Source organism: Leucopleurus acutus (assembly GCF_964270905.1).
Source record: "Leucopleurus acutus genome assembly, chromosome: 18".
Taxonomy (NCBI): Eukaryota; Metazoa; Chordata; class Mammalia; order Artiodactyla; family Delphinidae; genus Leucopleurus; species Leucopleurus acutus.
The window spans coordinates 61,192,037-61,212,054 of NC_139160.1; the positions used below are offsets into that span (position 1 = coordinate 61,192,037).

The 20,018-nt window shown below is 34.4% G+C and overlaps 1 protein-coding gene across 1 annotated transcript in view; it reads left to right on the plus strand.

The window, feature by feature from the left end:
* GPC5 (glypican 5) overlaps nucleotides 1-20,018 on the plus strand; it is a gene marked incomplete at both ends in the record, with an annotated part of 1,374,381 nt that overhangs the window by 383,505 nt on the left and 970,858 nt on the right. The gene's annotated exons all lie outside the window — the stretch shown is intronic.

A 20,018-nucleotide genomic window follows, 5' to 3' on the forward strand; every position in this document is an offset into this window, starting at 1 on the left:
CTAGTTAGTTATCTATTTTATACATGGTATCAATAGTGTATAGGACTGCCCGGTTAAGAATCCGCCTGCCAACGCAGGGGACAGGGGTTCGATCCCTGGTCCGGGAAGATCCCACTTGCCGAGGAGCAGCTAAGCCCTTGCATCACAATTACTGAGCCTGCACTCTAGAGCCCGCGTGCCTAGAGCCCGTGCTCTGCAACGAGAAGCCACCGCAGTGAGAAGCATGCACACGGCAACAGGGTAGCCCCCGCTCGCCGCAACTAGAGGAAGCCTGTGCGCAGCAGCAAAGACCCAACGCAGCAAAAATAAATAAATAAATAAAATAAATTTATAAACAAAAAAAAAAGTGTATTTATGTCAATGCCAATCTCCCAATTCATCCCATCCCCCGCCTTTCCCCCTTTGGTATTCATATGTTTGTTTTCTATGTCTGTGTCTCTATTTCTGCTTTCTAAATAAGATCGTCTATACCAATTTTTTCAGATTCCACATATATGTGTTACTATATGATATTTGTTTTTCTCTTTCTGACTTACTTCACTCTGTATGACGGTCTCTAGGTCTATCCACGTCTCTACAGATGACCCAATTTCATTCCTTTTTTGGCTGAGTAATTTTCCACTGTATATGTGTACCACATCTTCTATATCCATTCTTCTGTTGATGGACATTTAGGTTGTTTCCGTTCCCTGGCTATTGTAAATAGTGCTGGAGTGAACATTGAGGTGCCTGTGTCTTTTAGAATTATGTGTTTCATTCTCTTAATTTTAAAAAATGTATCTCAATAGCAGTCATGCTAATAGCAAGAAATGTAACTACCATGCTTTCATGCTCTTACATACATATATACTCATAACAAGGTTTTTGTTAGTGATAATATTTACAAAGACATGATTATTCTATATACTTACTACCCACATTCAACTCTAATTTTTCTCTCTCATCGTAATGTTGTAGTCCTTTCATTAGCTGATGTGTAAATATTCCACTAGGTTTTTTGGTTTTTTTTTTAGTAATTGTGTAGTATTTGATAATATGCTTTAGCCAAATTGATTCAGTTATTTCCCTCTAAATGAATACTTCTGAAGGTTTTTTTTTGCCCCTACAGTGTGCAGTGAATAACAGCACACAACTTTGTATACATATACTAGAATTTCTATAGGGATTGCTTAGATTTTTATATTTACATTTGCATCGCTTGGACTTTTGATATTTTAATACATTATTTTCCAAAGGGTCCTAGCAATTTTTACTCGCACCAGCAATTCATTCCTCATTTCTTTGCATCTACATCAGCATTGAACATTACTGCTGTCTTTTGTAGGGGTGTAGAAATATGGGGATATTACTCCCTTTTTGTGTATGTATGATTGAAAGTTAATAGAAATTTCTTAAATATCATCAAGCTAATTTTTTTTCAAGAGTCTCCTGACTCTGGAGAAAATTATTTGCTTCAGACAATCCTTCATCCTTCACTCAGTGCTTTGGGAAGATAGTTCAGTTTTTCTCTTTAGAAACTAATGCATACACATGAGCCTACTGTGCTGGTCTGGGCTGAAATAAGAGCTTCAGAAATGTTTGAATACATAATTTTTTCACCCCATAGTTTTGAAATCTGTACCAAAACTGTGTATGTTTTGTTGCCCTGGATACTGAAAAGTTCTGTCAGTTTATTAACCCTGCTTGTTATGATGTGTTATGAGAGAGTAAGATAATTATCTATCATCAAAAAAGGGTGGCTATGATTTCCTTTGAGATAGTACATATTTAGTATCATCAGGAAGGTCTCAGAATTTGCTGAAACAAAGTTCACACACAACTCAATGACAATGAATAAAATCTAATTTAGAGGTGATAGTAACTAAGGCCCTCTATGATGGTCTGAAATTTGCTTTTTATAATTTCTTTCCTTCTAGATTCTTCTTTCCTTATGTGCTAGCAATAGTGAATTATTCATGGTTCCTGAGATCTGCCATACACATACATTTATTTCTGTAATAAGTCAAGCCATTTTATTGAATTAGAATTCATTTCCCACATCTCTGCCTGCAAAAATCATATTCAACTGACAAGATTCAGCTCAATGGCAACTCTTTCTTGAAGAGTTTCCCAAATTAAAAAAAATATATATTTCCCACTTTTATCAATTAGGTACTATATTTTATATTATCACTATAGTTACACATCACTGTCTCCTTTGCTAGATTTTAAGAGTTTTGAGATTAGAGACTTTGTCTTACTCTTCTTTTTATTTAGCAACCATTTGTATTACTTGACATCTAGCTCAATGCATCACACGTAGGAGATACTCAATAAGATTGAATGAATGGAAGTGTGTGCAGGTGATGGAATAGGCTAGCTAAACCAGGTTAAGGAAGGTGCAGCTGTCAATGTCCACTGCTGGTTATAAATCCTGAGAACACTGTATTAAGGGCTTCAGGATATAATGAAGCTTGCACTGGGTCAGAAAACCCTTTCATAAAACCCTCTGAGAATAAAATAGACCAATAGATTACACAAACAACCCGTGGGATGACGAGCAAAACTGCCCTTGTGTGTTCTTCTCCCTTGAGAGTTAATCACATTTGACCATGTGATTTCATACTTACAGTGTATTTTATATTCAAACAATCCCATATGTTTAGCTGGAGAAATTTTACCTAATTTTGATAACTTATAATGCTAGTCACATAATAATTTATATATTCTTATTTTTCTGGTTTTAAAAGGATATTTAGGTGCTTTTAAGTGTTCACCAATATTCAAGTATCAATTTTAAATACTTGGAGTATATTTGTGAATTAAGAGTAAATATTGCATTGGTTAGAAAAATTTCTGCTGCTAATAGCGTAGCGTGAGTCCAGAGATATCTGCTTCATTTTTAATGCTCTGGTAGTATACTCTCTTTTGTAAATTCTTTCATCTCATAACTAGCTAAATCCCTAAGAACCAGAAAAATGTGATCATAATATTCTGAATTGATTTTTATCTACTACTTTGGGAACTGTAAAATATATATATATATTTAATTTGTAAAGAAATATGAAAGCTACTCTCTGAAGATGCTAGTCCATACAGAACAATCCATGTTTGAATTCAGAAGGAGCCTGGAGGAAGAGCTTTCTCACATAGACAGATGAATTAGGGTACTTAGCTGACAGGGTCATCACTACATTTCTTATCGGAAAAATGGATTTCTACTGCAGGGCTGGAAAATATTAAAAAATTCTCAAGTAGGCTGTAGCATTCAATGAATCATGTCATAAATTGAATGGGAAGAGACTTTGAGCATGTCTCGCAGAATATGGAGTGAGAAAAGGGCCTGCAACATCAGGCCTGCTAGATAAAGAAAAATACCTATGCCAGCAAAGAGAGCTTTTGGGCTTAAGGTAGAAAATTGAATGGCTATGTTTAAGTGAATGCTTCGATAGCATTTTACATGAAAAAAATCATCTGTTTTTCAGAGTAATATAATGTGCTAAATGCTGTGTATATCCTCGAAATTATTTTGCCCCACTTAAAGATTATGGAGAGAAATGCTATCATTGTAGAAGCAGTCACTTTTATGAAGGTGGCCAATACATAATGCTAATGGTATTTACTCTTTGCAGAAATAACTTAGGCTTTGAATTTATGCTAGTAATTTAGAGTAGCTTAGAAAACCTAAGGAAGGAAAGAAAGGAGGAAAGAAGGGAAGTCAATGAGTTATCTGAAGTAGAACAAACATAAGTACAACTGGCAAACTATATCAACGAGTTTTAGAGCCCATGCATGTGCAGACTGAAGTTCTATTTAAATTTGTCAAGAGACACGATCTTTTTGGGATATTTTCGTGTCAGCTGGACTTAGTGATTCATACTCTTGTTAGTACAATAAAAGTTGCAGTTTGTGCTAGCGAAGAACAACCATTTTGAAGGAGTATTTGAATTTTGATTCTATCCTTCCACTCTGTGTAAACATGACCTTATTTCGTGCAGGAATTTTGAGACTTTCTTTGATTTTTGTACATACCATGCATCTCTAAGCCTTAAAGAATAAGATTACATTCTAAGATTCAAAAAGGGTTTCTTTCCTAGTTTAGACATATTTGGGTTTAGAGCAAAGGAATGTGAACATATTTTGAAGCAAGGAATTCACTTAACATTTATCTAGTTGATGGTATAAAAAATAAAGGGTGGAAGAATAAAAACATTTTGTTTCAAAAGTTTATCATTTAAAAATATATTTTGTTTTTTCTTAAATATTTAAAATTTCTGTGATTTGAATTATACTGCTGCCAAAAGGGGATGCTGCTTTTTTTAAAGAAAACTCATGAGGCAAGTTTGACTCATAAGAATTATATTTATTTTATATTCTCAGTGACAGCCTATATTTTAATTTTAGGCATGTTGCTCAAGATTTTCAAAAATCTGAGCTGAGGTAGCATTAAAAATGTTGGATATGAGCTTTAAAATTTGAATTATCTTTAATGGACTCCTCCTAAGACCTTAACATGAAAATAGATTGATAACAAATAACTTGAATTGCATCACATGTGTCAACTAATGCTTTTCTATCTAGTATTAGCTGTGTTAACTTGACAGTATTTCAATGACTTTTATTTTGGAAGTTTATTATCTCTCTTTTCTTATTATATTTTTAAGATTTTATTTGAATAGGAAACATAAATCTGCTGAAGCCATGATTGTTGATTTATTGTGTAGTTCATAATTTTAGAAATGAGTTCCAACATTTACTGACCTACTATTTTGTGTAATGCCCTATGCTACACACCAGAATAGACATAAAAAGTGACGATTAATGATCTTCATGTTTCTGAGTATTTATAGTCAGCCTTCTAGGCAGAAAAAATAGATACATAAAGCTATAAATATGCCAAAATATCTAACCTTAATAATAAATATATAAAAATGTATTTATATACATTTTTGGGTTCATGAGGGAGGGAGGGAAAATGCATTGGTTGAAGTACTGCATTAGAGGTGAGTCATAGGAATTTAGCCATATAAGGAGTCACATGAGCTAGTGTGTGAAGGGGCAGGGGCCTTACAGGAAGAGAGAGAAACATGAACACAGCCACTGAAGTATGCAAATGTGTGATGTATTTTTGGAGTGGCAAATTGACTGGTATTGGTAGACCATGGGTTTTCTGAGGAAAGTTGGCAGAAAATGGGATAAAAACATAATTTTAAATTTCTTATAAAAAAACGTGGAGATCTGCAAAGTTCTTAAATAGGGAAACGATAGAGTCATAACACATTTTTAGAAAAACAATGCTAGCGGCTATATGAAGCACATGTGGCTGGCCCAGCATATTGAGGGAAGGGAGATACATTTGGTTGTATCTGAAAGAATTTTTGGTGAAAGATAAACTTTCCGGATGCGATGTTAATAAAAAGGAGAAAACATCTGCAAAAAATAAAATACATTTCCTATTGCCATGACTTGGTGACGGACTGGTATGAGAAGTAAGGGAGAAGATAAAGGATTAAAGATGAATGAACTCACGATTTCAAGCTTTGGTGGCTTCAGGGAGAGTGATGCCTTCCATAGATAAGGGACACAGACACTGTTTTTGTGGAGGGATACTCTTTTAGGCATGGGAAATTAATATACATTTGGGAGTTTTATATCTATCTAATATTGAAGCTTCATGGTAGATTTTACCAGGATAAGAAGTAAAGTATAAGAGAAGGGAACATAGGCTTTAACAAATATGCTTTAATTACTTCGGAAAAAATACAATTTCAAGAAGGGTAGTGGCAATCAACAATTTTAGAAGTTACATAGAGTCTTAGAAGGATTAAGATTGAGAAGAGGATGCCGGGCACTTCTCTGGTGGTCCAGTGGATAAGACTCTGTGCTCCCAATGCGTAGGGCCCAGGTTTGATCCCTGATCGGGGAACTAGATCCTGCATGCATGCCGCAACTAAGAGTTTGCATGCTGCCACTAAGAAGTCCACATGCCGCAACAAAGATCCCACATGCCACAACTAAGACCCGGCGCAGGCAGAATGAATGAATTTTTTTTTTTAAAGAGATGATAAATTGATGTCCTTTAAGAAAAAAGAGAGAGAGAGAGAAAAGGATGCTGGATTTGGGAAGCAGATCATCAGTGATTTTTAAGACTGGGTTCCCTGGAAGCTGAGATTCTAGTGCGAGTGATTTATTGAGGGATTGCTCTCCAAGGAAACTTCTGAAGTTATCAGGGAATCATGATACGGGAAGGAAACAAACTAAGCTGGCATGGAGTCTAGCTTCAGCATGATTCCATGGGGAGCTCTAGAGTAGGGATTGCACCAGAGTCTTGAGAAGAATGGCCTGGGCCTTTATAGACCTGCATCAATCAGTCATTGGTATGGGCTAGTGATTGCAAGTATGAAACTCCAGGCAGGAGGTTTCCTTCAGCCAAGGGCATTAACCCAAGAAAGGTGTCTTAATGACCCTGAGCAGCCAACAGCCCAGCATCTAGGGGAGGACTCTGGCCTGGTCAGTGGGATTTGGTGGGGTGCACACAATGTCTTCCACAATCTTTAAGACAGCGGTCTCATTTGAGTTGTGGTTGCAGATACTAGACTGCAGTAATCTAAGCAATGAGACTAAGGGGACACAGTGGCTAAAAGGGATATTACAGGGCCAATGTTTTTTAGGTTTAAGAAGATCTGGTAATTTTTGAGAGACCAAGAGTAAAACGGAGAAAGAAATATGGCTCCTATCAGGGTAAAAATGAATTGTAACCAAAGATGGCATGAAGTGTTTAGCTTTGGAAAGTCAAGGTTCCTTTAATAGACCGTTAACTTGTCAATAGAGTAATATGGTAATAGGATAACATAAAAATTTTTGTTGTGATTGTTATTTGTTTCCTTTTGTCTTAATAGAAAGGGTAGGTTTAGAACTGCGGTGTGCCAGTAAATTTTTAACTGTCTCTCTGGAGAAAATTAAAAACCCCTGATTTGTAGCGTTTGTCAATTTCTGTAGTATAAAGGTGTAAATATTCTCACCACAGCCAATTTCAAGCTACCAATGATGACCCCAAGTGGCTTGCAAGAGTCCTGAAAATGTAGCAATCAACTCTGCTTTGGAATAACCTTTGATTACTGTGGGAACTTTCAAATTAACCTTAGTGAGAAAAAAGTTAAGGATATTCTTGAAACCCTTGCCTCTACCATTGAAAAGTAAAAGGTTGCAATAGTTCATCTCTGAGAAGGATGGAGAACATAGGATTTATTCATAAAGGCACACATGATACAAGGCTGTTATTTTAGGATGGCTCTGATATTTAATATACAGTGATCATCCACACAAAATAATGCTAGTAATAAACTCATGGATTCTATTTTTATGATACAATAATTAATGTCTTTAATGTTTGACCTTTGAGAATTTTTTAAAGTGTGTTTCTTTGTTTTAAATCAGTGAAGCTCATTTATTGGGTTCTAGTGTCACGTCTCAACATAGAATTCTTAGATATTTCTAAACTGCAAAAATTGGCAAGAGTTTGCTTTTTTAAGTCTTTTAATCTTAATGCGTAAGTTCAATTTTGCCTCAACCAGGAAGGCACAAACAAAAGTCCTTTGCTCTTCTCCTGCAATTCTGTTCTACCTGCAGGGTTTTATGAAGAAAGGAACTATTCCATCAATAGACTATTGATAAAAATAGACTAAATAGACTATTAATAAAAATAATAAATATTATTAACCTGTTTGAGTGCTTTTCCTGTATTTTCTAACTTAATCTTATAACAACCCTGTAAGGGGATATTGTTATTATTCTCCCTTAAGAAATAAAAGTTTTATTCTCCCTTAAGAAATAAAAGTTTTATTCTCCCTTAAGAAATAAAACGGTTAAAATTCAAGATTTTTCACTTATAAGATGCATGATTTGCAAAGAATATTTAAATTCTCTAAGCTTCTGTTTTTTCATCAGTAAAGTGGAGACAGTAGTACATACCCCATAGCAGTTTGTTAGATCATGGCTAAATTAGACCATGGTTAATAACACTTTAACTGGAGCATGAATCATTGTCATTCATTTCAGTCCCCATTATCTTTCCCTCTTGGCTGAAAGAGGCACAGTGGACAGTTAAATCTATGCACAACTGAATGGGCATGTGGGAAACTGTTTCTTCCTTCTACACAGAAGGATTTTTTGGGGCTCCCCGTACATTCCATGAAAAGTACATGTGTGGTTGCGAGAAATTTTAAACATTACCTAGCCTTTCCCTGACATGCACATGCAATTTACTAAATCATGTAAGCAAACCAAATTCTAATATCATTAGATTCATTTCACAACCTCTCAAATTAACTTATAAACACAAGTTTCATGTTTTATCTTGAAGGAAAAAACAACACCTATTGACCATATTTGTAATGCACTAAATGCTAAGTTCACCTAGGGTAACAATTTCAAGTTTTAGGGTTTTATTGAAAGTTTCACTCTTTTATTAGTCATGGGTTTAGTAAATTAGTGCTTCCTTGGAATAGAAGTAAACGTGTAAACTGAATGTGATGTTTAAGTAGTAACTTTTGGAGTAAGTGAAGCAGCTTTAGGACACTTGTATCTTTTGTGAAGTGAAAATTCACAGAGTGGAGGGCAAATTCTCAGACTGAAGCACCTGCGTGCTTAGGCTTCCCATCCGTTGACTGTTTTGTGGGTTTTTTTTGACTTTTGAATGGCTCTTTACTGAAGACAAAATGGAGAGAGCTAAGCGTAATTCTAAACACTTGGATACCTCTGCAAGTGTGGTCAACGTTTTTTTCTCCTCCAAGCACTCTCCTGTTTCCTTTTATCAAATTGGCCAATCTTATCTCAGTGCTCTAAAGAAAGGTTTGGAAGTACCCTAGAATGAGAGAAAGTTTCTCAATGTTTGTGGGAATCAAAGAGGCTTTTGAGAAAATGGCTAATATTAATGGAAAAAATGTATATTTCTCCCTAAATTAGAGAAATCATTGAAGACTAAGTTCAATGAAACAATATATGCTTCATTATAATTTTGTGAAGTTGAAATAGGTATGAAAGTATGATTGACAATTAGAAATACAATTACTGTAAGTAGCAACTCTTTTAAAACAGACTTCATTTCTGGTGACAGTTAAATAGGTTTCTGCATGACAGTTATTATGTTTGTACATATACATACACACATAGATTAGAACAGGTTATTGCCTTTATGGTAGGTAACTGTGTCATAGATCAATGAGGAAAAAAATGCTCTATTCAAAGAGAAACTATGTGCAGTTAGACATGGTCTCCTTTCAGCTGTTGTGAATTATGATCCTGGTTTATTATTCAGAGGGGAAAATAATTGTTTTCTGTAAGATTTGATGTAATACTTCTGCTTTGGTTCCAAATTTCAAAGTGAAGAAAAAGTTAGTAACATTAAAAGAATAATGAGAAATATTTTCCCTGGTTAAAATATATCTTATAAATATAAAAGGAAGGAGATAAGGGAGTATTTAGAACTAATGGTACAATTTAAAAAAATTCTCCTAATCTTGTTGATAGTATAATTGGAATTACATCTCCTGGTTTAATTATCTCTGAGATTATTTTTTAAATAAAGACATATGTTGGCAAGAAATTTTATCTCATTTTCAAAATTAATGCCCTTTAATGACCATATGTCTGATTGTCCAATAAAATAGTTATTCTTTGTAGACTTGTAATAGAAAATACATTCTTGGGTGCTATACTCTTTCCATTATTTTGGAGAACATCATTCTAGTTGAGCACAATACTTTTTATATTTAGGTATAGAAGTAGCCTTCTAGAGTAGTAGTAACAGTAGTAGTAGTATAGTATAGTAGTAGTACTGTAGTAGTAACAGTTGCTGTTACTTATTTCATGTACCTGTTTGGTTTTTGGATAATGAATAAATCAGTTCACGGGGAAGACATAGGCTGTTTCTTTTCTGTCCTAAACTTTTCATCTAAGAGTCATGATTACTGATTTGAACAAGTTTGATACTGAGTATTTAAATGCCAGTTTTTATTTGATTGTCCATTTTATCCCTTATTTACTTCACCCAGAAAAGTGATTTGCTCTGTTTTGTTAGAAGGTCAGTTCTTTAGTGTGGCCTCTCAGTTTGTTTGTTGGATGACCTGGACAGAAATTATTTATTCAGTTTTTTAGTTGAAAGAATACTTACTGGATGTTCCGACACACCACAAACAATGGTAGAAACTAGGAATGAAAGCTGTAAATCGGCTCATCCCTGTCCTCTGGAGCTATGATGGGCGGAGAGGGTTGAAGTGGATACAGTGAGAGAGGGGTGCATTTAGGAACATGCCGGAGGTGCCTTGCCTACAGGGAATGTTTTCTGCAGAGGGCTGTGCTTTCGAGAGTCAGAAGAGAAGGAAGTAGAAATGGAGGACAAGGAGGAAGTAGATGGAGCCAGTGACAAGGGTGGAAAGGAGGGTGTTTGGGAGTAGTTGAACTTGTTTCATAAATGAGGTATATGTTGATAACTAGATTAGAGAAATTCAGTATTTGAACTAATCTCTTAAACCGTAGTGGTCAAGATTTCCAATATGTGTCTTCTACAGAGATTTCCAGAGTTTGATCCATTAAAAGTCCTGTGTATTTGAAAGTGAATTGCTATGCAAATAATTTACAAGATATTATGCCAGTAGCCTTGTATAATGAGTAGCTTTAAAAAAATCCAGGTATTTCTTAAAAGATGTTTTTTATGCAGTATGATTATTTTCAAGGCTTAATCACATTGGCTATGGATATTTTATTATTTTGAATCCAGTAATGCTTAAATGTGATACAGTGTTTAGAGATGCTGTGTAAAAATTAGCTCTTGGTTTATTAAAAGAAAGTGGTAAACTCCTCTTAGCTTTTCCTGCTAGCTCTGCAATTCTAAAATCTCTCCCTTCCACCCATGTGTTACAAACCTATAGATCTTTCCTTGGTGTGATAATGCATGCGTTGCTCCTATTTGGGTCTTCATATCATACACTTGCCTGTTTCAAAACCAAAATTCTCCTAATCTTGTTGATAGTATAATATATCATTTCAACACACTGCCACCTGCCCCTTTAGTAGCAATGACATGACATATATTCCTACACTCAGAATTACCAGTGTTTTTGTGTCTGACTTTCCAAGCTTGTTTATCCCAGACAATGCTCTCTACAGAAGCACCATCTCCCCTGACAAGACTGCTTTGAAAAGGAGAGTGAGTGAAATTTGCAATTCATTGTCAGTGTACCCCACATGGTTTAATAGCCCTACAGACACTTGCAAAAATGCATATATGTGTGTGTGTGTATGTGTAGATATATATGCATACATACACACACACATATATAAAAGCTTTCAGTGATTTTCATATCTAGCCAAGTCCTATGTTCAAACAGTTTTCTTGCTGAACTTTAATAAATAAAATGATGAAATCTTCTGTATTCTGTTTGGATTGTTGGAGGGGGTCTGGAGCATTACCTGCTTATCTGCTTATCTGCCCTGTAACATATACCCCTGAGTATCTATAGTGCACAGTTTGAAAATTATTGCCCTAAGTCAAAGAACAAAATATTAGTTTCTAATAGTAGAATTTCAGTCATCTTCAACTAATATCTATTGATGAAGGGAAAACTCCAAAAATCACACAATCTATAAAAATCTTTTATGTTTAATGTCAGCTGTGGTGCAATACGATGCATATATCAAGAAGGGGGTGGTTGTTTTTATTCAGTTGCTTCTGAAATATACATGAGATGATGTCATATAATTATGGAATATTCGATCTGAAAGGGACTACAACATCAAGTCATTCGTGCCTTCAGTTTAAAGATGAGGATAGTGCGGGACAAAATTTAAAGAGGATTGCTCAAGGTCTAACAGGGTAGGGGCAAAGATGAGTCAGGAATTTAGATTTCTTTGTTCTCTCTTCCTATATACCAAACTGAGCGCTTAACTATATATTTTTATTGCTGGATTTTCTATCTTGCAACAGAGGGGTTTCAGGTCGATATTTGTTTGAAGTTACAATGCAGATATTTTGTAGAGATATCATATTCAAAGTTTAGCAGTGCAATATAAATATCATCAAATTGACTACAAATCCATCACTTTATCGTCTATGCTTTTAATTAAATCTACCTTAATACTATAGAACAACCAGGGGCAATTTTTGCCCCTCAGGTGTCAGTCTTCAATGTCTGGAGCAATTTTTGGTTGTCATAACAAAGAATTTTCCAGCTCAAAATGTCAAGCGTGCCAAGGTTGATAAGCTTACTATAGGGGATTTAATGGTGCCCTCTGCAACATCTAAATGTAATGAATGACATGTTTCCCATATTAGTTAAAAAGAAGCCTGGTCCTCCCTATCATACTAGATTTTAAACTTTAGGGTTGTCCCTGCCTTACAGTATTTCATATTTTGGTGAAGAGTTTCAAATGTTGTCATCTTTATTTTATAGGATTTGATCCTCTTCCCTTTTGTTCTAAGTTTTTTGTTTTTTTTTAAGTCTAACCTCGTAAGAATGCCAACGCTTTTCCTTTTTGACTATTCAAGTTCCATTTGTCAGATATATCTCCAGCTCTATAGAAAAATCTGACTGTTGTATTTTAGCTGGGTTTCCGCCATAGATCTACCCTAGAATAAACTTGTGTTTTCTGTTTTTGTGTGTCTTCTGGTATTTATTTGCCTTTTAGGTTCTGTCCTTATTAATGATTTATGATTTCATGTAATGATTAATAATTCTTTTTTATATATTGAAGAAATATTTATTGAGTCCAGGGAATATAAGCTAAATACCTACCTGCCCTTTTGGAGCTCAGTCTTTTGGAGGATATACATAAATGAACTTATAAATAAATATGATGATAGAGAATGTGGAAGCTTCCGTGGATGCACATAATAGGGGCATCTAATCCAGGCTTCAGCCATCAGGAAAGTGACATTTGAGCTGAGACCTGATGAATGAAGTGGGGAAACGTATTGTTTTTGGCAAAGAAAACAATATGTTTATAAACACTTAAGCCATGGGACACAGACAGTGCCCCATAGGATTTAAAAGGCATTTATGAAATAATGTAGAGCTTGGAGAACTTCATATGTATTTACTCATTTACAACCATTGATAGAATGTCTACTCCAGGACTGGCACTATTCTAGGCATCAGAAGAATAGCACTGAAAAAGCAACTGAAGACTGCCCTCATGTAGCTGACATTCTAGTGTGGTAGCTTATTAGTATTATTTATCTATATAGGTTACTTTTCATAAAAAGATTTCCCTCTGTGTACAAAGTTGTGAATGCAGTATATATCTGTTGGCTGGGCAATGCACTGAGTGGTAAATTAATGGAATATATTTTGAAAATCATAAAAATAACGTTAAGTTGTTAATTTGCGAAACATTACAAATTTATTCAAGAAAATTTGATAATCAGTTTCTAATTCTTCAAGCCCTCCTTTCGGTGTTTCTCTTTCTCTCGGAATACATGACTTGTTGTAGATGAGACTTTTCCTTTTGGAGAGGGTTTATTCCTTTGTTCAGTTAAAGTATTATAGTTGATTTGGCAGATATATTGATCAACAGTACTTACAGAGGCTTCCCTGGTGGCACAGTGGTTAAGAATCCACCTGCCAATGCAGAGGACACGGGTTCGAGCCCTGGTCCGGGAAGATCCCACATGCCGCGGAACAACTAAGCCCGTGCGCCACAGCTACTGAGCGTGCACTCTAGAGCTCACAAGCCACAACTACTGAGCCCACGTGCCTAGAGCCCGTGCTCTGCAACAAGAGAAGCCACCGCAATGAGAAGCCCACACGCCGCAACGAAGAGTAGTCCCCACTCACCACAACTAAAGAAAGCCCGCATGCAACGAAGACCCAACGCAGCCAAAAAAAAAAAAAAAAAAAAAGTACTTACAGAAGGAATGTATTTTAAAGCAGCATAGAAATTAAAGCACCTTTTAGAAAAGTGATTCCCTGCTCTTACACTAAGACCTACTAAAAAACTTTACACAGGCATTGCAGCATGAAGAGACTTAACTGACTTCCATTGGGTTAGATATGGCTAAAGAATTAACAGAGGATAAGTAAGTAGTATTCTGCAAAAAAACTGCATTCATGGGAAATTTAAGGAATTTCTAGAAATATAATCAAGCAGTTGTATTATTTTTTACCACGCTTCTAACTGGTGAATATTTCCCAACAACATTCATGAAGTCAACTTTGAAATATAAAAAGATTTTATAATTCTTTGAAACCATATTTCAAGTGTCCTGATTTCAGCTTAGTCGTGTTAGAATAAAAAAAGTCATTCAAGAAGCTTATACTAGAGATAGCTGTTTTGAAGTCATAACATTTTATTAGATACAAACAGAAAATGTGGTGTGGTTGGCAAACCCTACATTGGGTTTTGAAATTACTGTGCTACCAGTGTGTTCCAATCAATGAGAACTTTTCAGCCGTGAATTTTTATTGATTTGTATTCCTCAGAGTAACATAAATAGCTTTCCTTAAGTCTTCCAATTTCACTATCATTATTTTTTTTTCTAAAATCTCTGCTTTTAGAAGGTATATCTATGCACTTACTTTTTTGCTTTACTTTTTTGCTTTCCAATTCCTTCATGGTTTTTTTTTTTTAACATCTTTATTGGAGTATAATTGCTTTACAATGTTGTGTTAGTTTCTGCTGTATCACAAAGTGAATCAGCCATACGTATACATATATCCCCATATCCCCTCCCTCTTGCATCTCCCTCCCACCCTCCCTATCCCACCCCTCTAGGTGGTCACAAAGCACAGAGCTGATCTCCCTGTGCTATGCGGCTGCTTCCCACTAGCTATCTGTTTTACATTTGGTAGTGTATATATGTCCATGCTACTCTTTCACTTCGTCCCAGGTTACCCTTCCCCCTCCCCATGTCCTCAAGTCCATTCTCTATGTATGTATCTTTGGTATCAGTGTTCTATATAAAGTAGGGGGAAAAAGTTATGGTATGACCAATTAAATTATTCCAGAACAGTTAAATTATACTATTAATACTTCAATGGGAACAATACGTTTAGCTTTTGAAGAACAAATAAAGTTTACTGAAAATTTCAAACAGCAAAGAACTGGAATGTTTCAACTGCTTCTTTTCACTTCTAAAAATTTATGTGAAACCCAGCCCTCAAATCCATGCTATTGAGAGATGTATTTTCAAAATTTGTTGAAAAAAATAGGAATTTAGTTTTTAGGCTTACCATTTAATGGTCAGAATAAGAATTCAGTACTTGCCAAGGCACGCTTGGTTTTTTTCTACTCTCTAAGATGTTTGTTATTATACATTGCCTAGAAATGTGAATAAATGTATTAAAGAGCAGTCACATTGCACACTGAAGCATAATTACATTGAAATATTTATGTTGCTGTTTTTAAAAATCATCCATTTGAATTGTTTTTTATCCTGTTTTCAAACATTAGTCTATATTTCAGAAAATATGACAGTAACAATTGATAAGGAAGGGTGATGATAAATGTTGAAAGGCTTTATCTTCTGTAAGGTGAGTTTTAACATGCTTTTCTAACTAGTTCCAAGTAACTATGGAAGAAAGCAAAAAAAATGTAACTTCAAACTTCATTGACTTTTAAGCTCTTAACATTACAGACATATCTAAGCAGTGAAATCTTGCTTAATCTTCCTTTAAAATATCTATAAAATGTGTACTTTGCCACTAGCCATTACAACCATGAAAATCTACATTCAAATATGCATATAAAAATCAGTCACTCTTTCCTGACATAATAGAGTTATGGAAAATTAGTCCTAATGGTGTAAGGACTTCTTACTTTGTACTAATCATAGTACTTTCTACTGAAAAATGATAGCAACATTCTAAATTGGATATATGAATGAGTCAAAATTGGCAATAATCCCTAATAACTTAAAATTAACATATAGAACCAAATCCTTGATTAATGCAACCAAAGCAGTTATTACTAGGACATGAAAAAAGGAAAAGTGTGATTGTTTTTCTTGATATAAAGCTTAGGTTTTGTGGTATTCCAAAACTCTGAAGACGTAAAATAAACTCTGTTGCTTCTATCTCTAGTACACTTGTAAATATCACTTTAGATATTCTACTTTCTTTGATGGTTCAATTTAGCTACTGAGTTTTCAATCTTAGCTTTTCGTTATTTTTTAACATTATTGAAACATTATCTTACTGAGGGAAATTTACGTATATTGAAATGCATAGATTTAATGTTAAATGTACAAGTCAATGAATTTTAAGAAATATATACACCCATGTAGCCAAAACCTAATCAAAATACAGAATATTTCCACACCCTAGAAAGTTCCCTGTACCCCTTTCTAGTCATCCCCCAACTCCCATAGGCAACGCCACTTCTTTTTTTTCTTTTTTATAAATTTATTTTTTATTTATTTATTTTTGGCTGCGTTGGGTCTTTGTTGCTGTGGACGGGCTTTCTCTAGTTGCGGTGAGCAGGGGCTACTCTTCATTGCGGTGTGTGGGCTTCTCGTTGTGGTGACTTCTGTTGTTGCAGAGTACAGCCTCTAGGTGCATGGGCTTCAGTGGTTGTGGCATGCGGGCTCAGTAGTTGTGGCTCGCGGGCTCTAGAGTGCAGGCTCAGTAGTTGTGACGCACAGGCTTAGTTGCTCTGCAGCATGCGGGATCTTCCTGGACCAGGGCTCGAACCCATGTCCCCTGCATTGACAGGCAGATTCTTAACCACTGTGTCACCAGGGAAGTCCGGCAATGCCATTTCTGAAGTCTATCTCCATGTATTAGTTTAGTATGTTCTTAGACTTTATATATTTTGCATCTGCCTATTTTTGTTCCACACATATTCTTGATATCCATTCATGTTGCATCCATTAGTAGTTCATTATTTTTATTAATGAGTGTTATTCCATTACATGACTATACCAGAAGTTTTTTATCCATTTTCCTGTGGATGGACATTAGTTTTTTTCCTACATGTCAGTTACTTTTAGTAATGCTGCTATAAACATTTTTGTAAAAACCTTTTTCTGAACATATTTCCGTTTCTTTTGTGTAAATGTCTAGCAGTAGAATTGCTGAATACTTGTGTATTTAATTTCTAAGAAACTGAAACAGTTTTCAAGAATGTGTACATTATTTTAGTTTTCAATCAGCAAATTATGAGAGTTTGAGTTGCTTTATATATTCATCAACATTTAGTGTTGTCAGTTTTTCCATCCTAGTGGGGAAGGAAATATTTCTTTGTGGTTTTAATTTCCCACATGGTGTAAGATGCTAGGCGCATTTTCATTTGTATCTTGGTCGTTTGTATTCTTCTCTTTTGAAGTATCTAAGTCCTTTGGTTATTGCCAAATTTGCTTTTCTTTTTGTTATTGATGTATAGAGTTTCTTTACCTATATAGGATACAAGCTCTTTGTCAGGTATGTTTTAAATATGTTATCCCAGTCCATGGCTTATCCTTTTATTTCAACAGAGTCTTTTGGCAAGAAGTTTTTTTTTTTTTAAAGGAATTCTATTATTATTTGTTCTTTTATATTTATTGGTACATATATCCTGTCTAAAAAAATCTTTCCCTTCCTAAAATGAGGAAGATAGTCTCTTAAGCTTTATTCTAGAATCTCTATAGTTTTAGACTTCACACTTAAATCTGTTAGATACCAGAAATTAAGTTGGTGTATCACGTGATGTAGGACTTAAGCTTCTTTTCTTCCTTTGTGCTTATAAAGTTGTTTCATCTCCTTTTGTTGGAAAAATTTGTCCTTTCCAATTTGAATTGTCTTGATGCCTTCGTTGAAAACCAAATGACAAAATACGTGTTTGTACTTTTTTTTTTCTGCTTTGTTGACCTACATATCTTCACTTACCCTGCTACCACACTGTCTTGATTATGGTAGCTTTTATAAGTCTTGAGCTAGGAATATTAAGTTCTCCAACTTTTTGCTTCTTTATCATTATTTTTATTTTTCTACTCTAGGTCTCATATATTTCCATACAAATTTTTATACCAACTAGTCAATTTCTTCAAAATATCTGATGGGATTTGGATTTGGATTAAATCTAATAACCAAATGGACTAAATTTGGCACCTTAACGCTATTGAGTCTATTCAGTCTTTTAATTCATGAATATGGAGTTAGGTCTTATTTAATTTCTCACAGCAATGGTTAGGGGTTTTCAGAGCAGGATTTTTTGTATATTTTTGGTTAAATTATTTTTTTTGATGCTAGTAAATAGAGCTGCATACCTTATTTTTACATACAGATTTTGTGGCCTCTATTATAAATTTCTTATGAGTTTCTACATAAATGATTATCTCTGTTAATAAGACACTTCTTTGGCTTCTTTTCCAAATTTTGTATTTTATTCATTTTTCTTGCTTATTGTGCTGGTTCAGACTTCCAGTACAATGTTAAACAAAAGTCATAAAGACAAGCATGTTTGCCTCATTTCCAATATTAGGGAGAACTCATTCAATATATAATCATTAAGTATAATAAGTAGTATTATATATTGTAGATGCCCCTCTATAAGACTGAGAAAGTTTCCTTCTGCTTTTAATCTGCTCTGAGAGCTTAGCATGAATACTTATTTAATTTTGTCAAAAGTGTTTCTCCATCTATTGAGATCATCATGTGGGTGTGTCTTTTTTGTTCTCTTAATAAGTTCAAATACATTGACTTATTTTTTCAGATAGTAAAATACCCTGTCATTAGTACACTAAGTCCCATTTACTCATGATGCATATATTATCTTTCTTATTTGCTGAATTTGATTTTCTAATGTTTTAAAATAACTTTTGCATAAAATCTCTCTGCCAAATTTTGATATTAGGGTGGTACTGAGATTGTAAATCAAGTTAGTGTGTTTATCCCTTAGTCTACTTTCTGGAAGAGTTTATATACAATTGCCATTATTTCTTCCTTAAATGTTTGAGAGAATTCATCAATCTATGACTGAAATTTTCAAACTATGAATTTAATTTATTTAATAGATACAGAACAACTCAGGTTATCTAATTCTTCTTAAATAAACTATGGTAATTTATCTCTTTGAAGAACTTTACCTAATCTGTCAAATTTATGAGCATGAAGTTGTTCATAGTATTCAATTATTATCATTTGAGTACCTGCAGGATCTGAAGTGATATTCCATCTTTCATCCTTTTTTTAACATTAGTCTTGCTAAGGTTTAAAAGTTTATGAATCTTTTCCAAAAAACAACTCTTCAGTTTGCAAATATTTCCTAGTATGTTAAAATTTCATTTATTTCTTCCACTGTTTCTATTACTTTATTTTTTCCACCTTCTTTTTATTTCATTTGCTTATAATTCTCTTGTTCTTTAGCTGACTTTTAAACATGTAGATGTTTTCCCAATAGAAACATTTTATATGATCAAACTATCCTCTCAACACAAATTTAATTTCACCGCATAAATGATGTTATTTTATGATATTTTCATCATTTTGTATTATTTTCTAAATTATCTTCTGATGTCTTTTATGAACTATGGGAGACAAAGTATTTTCTTTAATTGACAGATATTTGGGAGGTTTCTAGGTATTTTGTATGGCGTTGATTTCATATTAACTGCTACTCTGGTCAGAGAATATATTATGTAAGATCTAAAACGTGAAATTTGTTGGAACTTAATGTTTGGCTCAGCATATGGCCTATCATGGTGAATGTTACTGTTGTTTTTATTATGGTAAAATACATATAACATAAAACTTACTATCTTAACCACTTTTAAATGTGGAGTTAGTGGAATTTAGTATATTTATATTGTTTTGCACCCATCAGCACCATACATCTCCAAGCTCTTTTCGTCTTGTGTAAACGAAACTCTGTACCCATTAGACAGTAACTCTTCGTGACTCCCTCCCCTCAGGCTCTGGTAATCACCACCATTCTATTTTCCTCTTTTTTAAAAAAATCTCCCTTTTCCCCCCATCCCCCAGCCTCTGGTAGCCACTGTTCTACTCTCTATTACTATGAGTTCAACTTTACCTTTTTTTTTAATTTCACATGTAGTGAGATCATGCAAT